Source organism: Tupaia chinensis, unplaced genomic scaffold, assembly GCF_000334495.1.
Source record: "Tupaia chinensis unplaced genomic scaffold, TupChi_1.0 Scaffold143796_1, whole genome shotgun sequence".
Lineage (NCBI taxonomy): Eukaryota > Metazoa > Chordata > Mammalia > Scandentia > Tupaiidae > Tupaia > Tupaia belangeri.
The window spans coordinates 1,897,292-1,905,255 of NW_006203646.1; positions in this window are offsets into that span (position 1 = coordinate 1,897,292).

The window sequence follows — 7,964 nt, forward strand, 5'->3', positions numbered from 1 at the left end:
AAATGGAATCGCTTTTGTCAACTTGTGCTAAACACTAACTAAACCAAGCGGGGGAAGACCATGGAGGAAGTAATGTCACATGCTACATGCCCAGTAACAAGAAATGTCACAAGATCTGCCAGAAACGTGACCTTGTGCAAAGACCACCACAGCCTGACACAAGGACTACTGTGAAACATCTGGGCAGAGACTACCAGGCCAGCCCTAGACTGATGCCTTCCTTTTTTTATTTTTAAAGTAAATTCAATTAATTAATTGTTATTATTATTCAGTTTGACCAGAGAGAGAGAGAGAGAGAGGGAGAAAAAGAGAGGGAGAGTGAGAAATCAAGCCACCAGGTCCAGGACTCGAACCATGGTTGACCACGGGGGAGTCCAGCATCTTAACCATCATGTTACCTGCTGGCCCCAAGGCTTTCCTTGTTATTAATCCTGGTAGCCAAGGATAATTGTCCCCAAACAACTGGTATAATCCCATCTCCCTCTCCCTTCCCACTGTGGTTTTCATCTTTAAAACCTGTTTGAGGGTTGTCAGACCTCGGTGCACTTGTTCAGGACAACCTAAATAGGTTCATCGGGACTGTATGATGGGTGCAGTCCTCAAATTTGTGCCCAAATCAGCTCCTTTTGCTGTACATATTTTGCCTCAGTTTACCTTGATTAGGTTGACAGTAGATACCCAGGAGGCGACGCAGTGAAGTTAGGAGCGCAGTGTTGCAAGGATGCTGAATCGTTCTCTACCGTCATCCAGCCACTGGCCACGTCATTTTAGCAGGCAGTTATTTAACCTCTCTCTGCCTCTAGTTCTGCATTCATAAGACGAGGATAATGGTACCTACTCTGCAGTCTTGTTTTTCTTTTGATTTACATTTTTCTTTTTAGAGATAGAGTCTCATTATATTGTCCAGGTGGGCTTCCAACCTGTAATTCTCCTGTCTCAGCTTCTCAAGTAGCTGGGACTGTAGGTGTGTGCCACAGGACTTGTCTTTTTGTAGTCTTGTTTTGTTTTGCTTTTGTTTTGTGTGTGCACTTGCCAGAAACAGAGGGAAAAAGTAAGAAAGCACTTTTTTTTAAATTAAAAAATTGTTTAAAAAAGAATTATTTTACTGGGACCAGCAGATGGCGGAATGGCTATGTCGCTGGACTCCCACATAGTTGACCCCGCAATTTGAGTCCTGCATCTGGTGGCTTAAACTCATGTCCGGCGCATGTGTGTGTGTGCCCAAGATCCTGAGAGAAGAATGGAGAAGGGATTGTGGTGTGGCCATCCCCCTGGGAAGTAATCGCTTGCTTTCTGTCTCTCTGTCTTTCTGGGGAGCACACACACCCTATAGTAAAAACCTCTCAAAAAAAAGAAAAGAATTATTTTATTTAACTTTATTTATTTATTTGTTTATTTATTTATTTATTTTAATTTGACCAAAGAGAGACAGAGTGGGAGAGAGAGAGACAGATAAAGTGAGAAAGCAAGCCGCTGGGGCCAGCAGGTGGCATGGTGGTTAAGGGCGCTGGACTCCCACATGGCGAAGATTAAATAAGAATGGGAACCAGCAGTTAGCATAATGGCTATGTCGCTGGACTCCCACGTAGTCGACCGCGGTTCACGTCCCGGACCCGGTGGCTTAAAACTCACGCTAGGCGCTTGTGCGTGCGTGCCCAAGGTCCCGAGAGGAGAATGGAGGAGAAGGGACTGCGGCGTGACCATCCCCCCTGGGGGGTGATTTCTCGCTTTCTGTCTCTATGTCTCTCTCTGTCTGTCTGGCGAGCGCACGCGCCCTATAGCGAAAACCTCTCCCCCCCAAAAAAAAAGATTATATAAGAAAATTCATTTCAAGAACTCCCCCATTATCTTGCATATAGCAAGCACTCAATAAATGATCAATATATTTGGGACCAGCAGGTAGCATGGCGGTTAAGGTGTTGGACACTCCCACATGGCCAACCACAGTTCGAGTCCCAGACCAGGTGGCTTGCTTTCTCACTTTCTCTCTCTCTCTCTCTTTGTGTATATGTGTGTGTGTGTGTGTGTGTCTGTGTGTCTTTCTCTGGTCAAAATAAAAAAATGAATAAATTAATTTAATTGAATAATTCTTTAAAAATATCAATATATTCTTCACCACCATCTTGGGTTAGGGAGATTTTTCCTGGAGATCCTAAAATTATAAAGCACAGGTCTACCTTGCTACAATTGTCTACCTTGCCACTAAGGCTCAATTGTCACCCCTACATGTTTCTAAGATTTATTTTTTACATATTCAACCTCCACCATAGACTCTAAGATCCTTAGGAATATGAGGGGGGGGAACATACAGGAAACAAGAAATGGAAAATTATTTGTTGACAATAACATGTATGTTGATATGCTTGACTGAGACAATATACAGTGTACTCTGGATGGAAAATCTCATTTTGTATGCTGTAATGATGTACAGTGAATGAACGTAAACAAATAAATAAATAAAAAATAAAAGATCCTTAGGCATAAGAAATAGCAGCTACCACATAGAGTAGAAAAAGCATGAACTCCAGAGCTCAGGGTTCTAGGCTTGGCTCTGACAGTAGCTGGCAGTCATGTCTGTGCTGGGTCTCAAGGTCTCGTTGAGATGAAAACGAAGCTGAGAATTATTTGGTCACTGTTCTGGCGTCTGTGTGGCTGACTTCACTAAACCCTGGGAGAACTCCGTAGCCTGTATTTCTACGCCATCTTACAGTTGAGAAAAATGAAGTCAGTGAGGAAACAAACCTGACTCTAGATCACGCAGGAGGTTAAGAGACCTCGATTTCTAAGAACACAACACACCAATTTCAGGAACCTAGGAAAGCTGATTCAACTCTGCGTCTTTGCATTTCCCCCACCCCATCCCTCTGTCTTATCCACCTCACACCTGTCTTCCCTCCTCCACCTCCAGAACGCCAGTGCCTTTCCTGGGTCACTGGGACACTGGATTCCAGCAAAGCAGCTACTGGTACAAAATCCTGCATTTTATTTACTCTCTTTTCCAAGCCCTGGAGGTATGAACTGCTCCTTGGTCCACACAGCTGGATATCTCTCTCTCTCATCAGCAACTGCAATTATTTACTGAAAGTGTCCAAGCATGGCCAGCTATGTGACAATTTGAATAAACAAGGTTTGGTCTAGCCTCTGAGAGAGACTCTAAAGGGCTGTATATTCCACAAGCATTTACTAAATGCTGGTAAAGTGCAGGCAAGTGCTAGCTTGGGGGCCAGAGTGGGTCAGAGTTACTTTCTAATGGAGGAAGGGAAAGAAGCAAAACCAAAGTCTACACGTAGCCAACAGCCAACGTCAGCTAGGATACATTTCAGGAAGACAGTAACACCAGGTCAAGTGATGGGCAGTGAAGAGACAGAGCTGCTGCAGATAGGATTGTCCTGGGTGGTGCTGGCTCAGTGTCCTTCCAGCAGCTGCCAGCGAGCTGAAACTCCATCTGGGCCTCATTCCTCAAAGCCTGCAAGAGGAAGGCACCTCACCATGGGGAACGAGGCTTCCGGGTTAAACAGCTTGCCCCAGTTGTAGAGCCTGGAAGTGGCCAGCTAGGATTCGAACCACCATGCGCCTGCACTCCAAGTCTTCTTACTTCTCTGGCATTGTGTTGGTGTCACTAAAACAGGTGTGAAGGGACTCCTAAAGAGCCTTCCTCTAAAATCATGTATACTAAGAACGCACAAAGGACACTTGCAGGAAACTTATGCCTTTAAAAGCAGGTGCTGGGGCTGTTTTCTCTCTACACAAGGAATAAAATAGGAATTTTGACACAAAAGCTGGCTTACTGATTTTCTGTCTGCCCACTGGGGTTTCAGAGAGAGCATACCAGTGGTTTGGCAGCTGTGAGAACAGGTCAGTAGGAAGATATCAAATGCAAATACTCAGGCCAGGAAATTCCTGCCATGCTAAAACAAAGGACAGGACCTCAGGCTGTCTGGAAGGGCCGCCTGTGTGGACAGCACCTCTCCTGGTGCTAAGGGTGTGGAAACCTCCCTGTGGATGTTTGTAGTCTGTGGTTTCAGGCTCACAGGGGCTTCCTTCTCCAACTCTGCGGCAAAATCCCTCTCCTACGTTGCCTCAGCTGTGAAGCAGCCCCTCACTGACCTCAGAGTGTTAGAACTTGCTTGCTCTGCTCTCCTGGCCCTTGGCTTCTCCCTTTATTTGACTACTTCTAGGGAAAAGGTGATAATCACGACTATCAGGCCTGGTGCTAAGAAATCTTATGAGATAAACTCATTTGATCTTTTATTATTATTTAGTTTAGTTTACCTTTCTTTCAGAGAGATTTTTGCTATAGGGCACGTGTGCTAACCCAAGAGACAGAGAGAGAGAGAGAGAGAGACAGAGAGACAGAAAGTGAGACATCATCCTCTTGAAGAATGGCCATACCACAATACCTTCTCCTCCATTCTCCTCTCAGAATTTTGGGCATGCATGCACACGTACCCAGGGTGTTTGCCAAGCTGCCAGGTCTGGACTCTGACAGTGTAGTTGGTTGTTCGAGATCCAGCTGCCTTAACCACCATGCCATTGTTTGGCTCAAGAATTAATTTTTAAGATTGATTAAAATTTCATTGCATCAGGGACCAGCAGGTGGCATTGTGGTTAAAGCATTGGACACTCCCACATGGCTGACCATGGTTCGAGTCTTGGACCTGGTGGCTTGCTTTCTCACTTCTCTCTCTCTCCATTTTTCTGGTCAAATTAAAATAAATGAGCAAATAAATAAATTGAAATAAAAAAATAAAAAATAAAAAATTTAAAACAAATGAATGAATAAGTAAAATTAAATAAACTATTTTTAAAAAGGAGAAGAAAAAATTCCACTGCATATAATATGCCACATTTTATCCATTTACCCAAGGACAGACATTTGGGTTGTTTCTCCTTTTTTGCAATTAAGAGTAATAAACCCAATGTACAAAGGTCTGTGGGGGCCCTGCTTTTGCTTTTTTGGGGTATATACCTAGATGGGGACTTGCTACATCATTCATCTCATCTTGTTACTATTTTCTAAATCTTATTTTTTAATTAAGAAGGAAAGTATCAATATCGCTTACATTTTACAGATGGAAAAACCAAGGCTGGAAAAACTGCTTTGCCCAAGACCAGGAAGCAGATTAAGAGCTATGCTATTTATGTCTGTCTGCCTATCCCATTCTGTTGTGAACCTCAAGAACCTTGATTTTTTTTTGCAACTGGATGGACCTTCCCCTTCCCTGGTTGCCTCTTCCCTGGGGTTCCATCCCAGTGAACTATAGCATCACCTAAAGGCCAGGACCACTCACTTACTCAACAAACACTGCCAGTGCCAGCTGCTCCTGCCTTCTTGGCGCTTACAATCTAGCGAGGAGAAGGAAGACGTCAAGCGGCTACTTATTTAGTCTCAGTTGTGACAGTGGGACAGAGTGACAGTGCTGGTCTTCCCTCATTCCATCACAGCCGCTTACCAAGCCCGTGTCTGCTTTGGAGTTCCCAAGTCCACCTCTGCCACGTGTCTGGGTCACCAGCATCAACAGTCCCCATAGATCTCCCAGAGGAGCCTTTTGAAAGTGCATATGTACTTTTTTAGAATTATTTTAATTTTATTTATTCATTCATATATTTTAATTTGACCAGAGAGAGACACAGAACAAGAGAGAGAGGAAAGTGAGAAAGGAAACCGTGATTGGCCATGCGGGAGTGTCCAGTGCCTTAAACACCATGCCACCTGCTGGCACCTTGAAAGTGCATATCGAGGGGCCAGCATGTAGTATGGTAATTAAGGCCCTGGATTCTCATATAGCCAACCATGATTCCAGTCCTGGACTTGGTGGCTCGAAAATCGCTCATGGATGCGTGCGGATGTGTGCCCAAAATTCTGAGAGGAGAATGGAAAAGGGATTATGATGCGGGCTTCCCCCCAGGAGAGATCGTTCACTTTCTCTCTTTCTCTCTCTGGCAAATGCACGTGCCCTATTGCAAAAACCTAAAAATGAAAAGAAAAAAGTACATATTGAGCCAGCCAGTGGCATGGTGGTTCAGGTAGCTGGATACTGTAGAGTCAATCATGCTGTTCCAGTCTTGGACATGGTGGCTTGAAAAACACACTAGGGGACGCGCATGCTCAGAATTCTAACAGGAGGAAGCAATGACTTGGAAGGGATTGCGGCATGGCCATCCTCCATGGAGAGTGCTTTCTCCCTGTCCCTCTCTGTTTCTTTGGTGAGTGCACACACACTTGGTGAAATGTGGCAAAGGAGGAACTAGACTCTTCATTTTATTTAAAAATTCTTAATTGCTAGAGAGTGTGTATGTACAATTGCCAGAGAGAAAGGAGGCAGAGGTAGAGAAAAAGGGTGAAAAGACACCACCTCCCCAGTGGAGCGTGGTCATACTGGTAATCCTTTCTCTTCCATTTCTCTAGCGTGTTGGGATTTGGGACACGTACACACACACCGGGCATGTTTTTCAAGCCACCATGGCAAGGACTCGAACCATAGAGGGCCATGTGAGAACCAGCTCCCTTAATCACTAGGCTTTGTGCTGGGCCCTATTTGAGTTCATTTTGATTCATTTAAATTTAAAACTGGGGTTTAGAGCAGCTTGGATTCTAGTCCTACCTCTGCCTATACTCTGCCATACCTCACCGGCTTGGCCTTTGGAAACAGCCTCTCCTTCCCTGAGTCTTGGTTTCTGTGAAATGAGAGTTGAAAATTCTTAGAGAGAAAACAGATATGTTTCCTACAGTCTGTGCACACTTATGGATTGCTGATGGCTGGCTGGAGAAGAGGTTTGAAGCCCTGCCCTGTGTGAAAGAAAAGCTGTCCAGAGCAGTCTGTGGAATACAAGGTCCATTTGGATCTTAAAGGCATAAGCCTTCGATCGTAAAGCATAAGCCTGTGATTTTGGATACACCCACGCCCATCAGGGTTACTGCCCCCAAAGGCATGTTTTAGTTGACTGCGAACAAGCTGCAATGCTGCAAATGGGCTATAGATTTTACAGTGAGACCCCTACTCTCTCTTCTTCCCAGCGTTCTTGAAATCTTAATGTAAGCAATAATGTAGATCCGATCAGTTGCCTGCATTACTTGAAATGAGCCAGCGACAACATGTAACTGCCCCTCCTCTGGCCCTTTCTCTGTTACATAAGCCAGCTCTCTCGGTCGCCATCCCAGAGAGCACGTGTCTGGGAAAGCAGATGTTTTCTCCTCCAGTGATGCTTCCTAAGCCCTGGCTCAAAGAAACCAGTTTTATTTCACTTTTTATGCCTTAGCCTTCTGGTTAGGTTGACTCGTGGCTGGGGGAAAGAACGCTGTCATTGATAGCAAATCTCCCCAGGAACCGGGCAGCGGATCCTGCAGTGCTGCCGGTTCACTGCTTCAGGTCTGCATCGTTCATTCCTCCAGCTGCTGAGAATGATGTCAGAGGCAACTCAGCTGAGTCCCTCTCCTGGACGTGCCTTTGACTGAAGAGCGCCACACTGACCACACTGGTCAACGTGGAGGTCCATGGTAGGAGACAACTCTCCATGGGTCACCTGCTCCCGAGCTCCCTGTGCCACCTGCTCGGGAGATCCCCGTGCCTAAAACCTGCAGGCACAGTGCTGGATTCACAGTGAAGTAGAGTTTCTTAGAAGCAGGCATAGTGATAAAGGGAACCAGCTCCCATAGGGCCAACTGCGCCGCTGGATGGAGAATGGATTGCAGCATAACCTCGTCCCATTGGGAGGTATGTTTTTCCCCTTGCTTTGTCTTTCTCTGGCCAGTGCACATGCTCTCTGTCAAAAAAAAAAAAAAAAAAAAAAAAAAAAAGAGAGAGAGAGAAAAAAAAAAACAAAAAGTATGTGGAAAGATGAAATTAAAGTACAGGTTTATGTTGGTACAAAATTTTTTTGGAAATCCTTGCATGGTTTTGTGATCATATGCATTTTCCACAAACTTTTTTTTTTTTTTTTTTGGAGAGGTTTTTCACTACAGG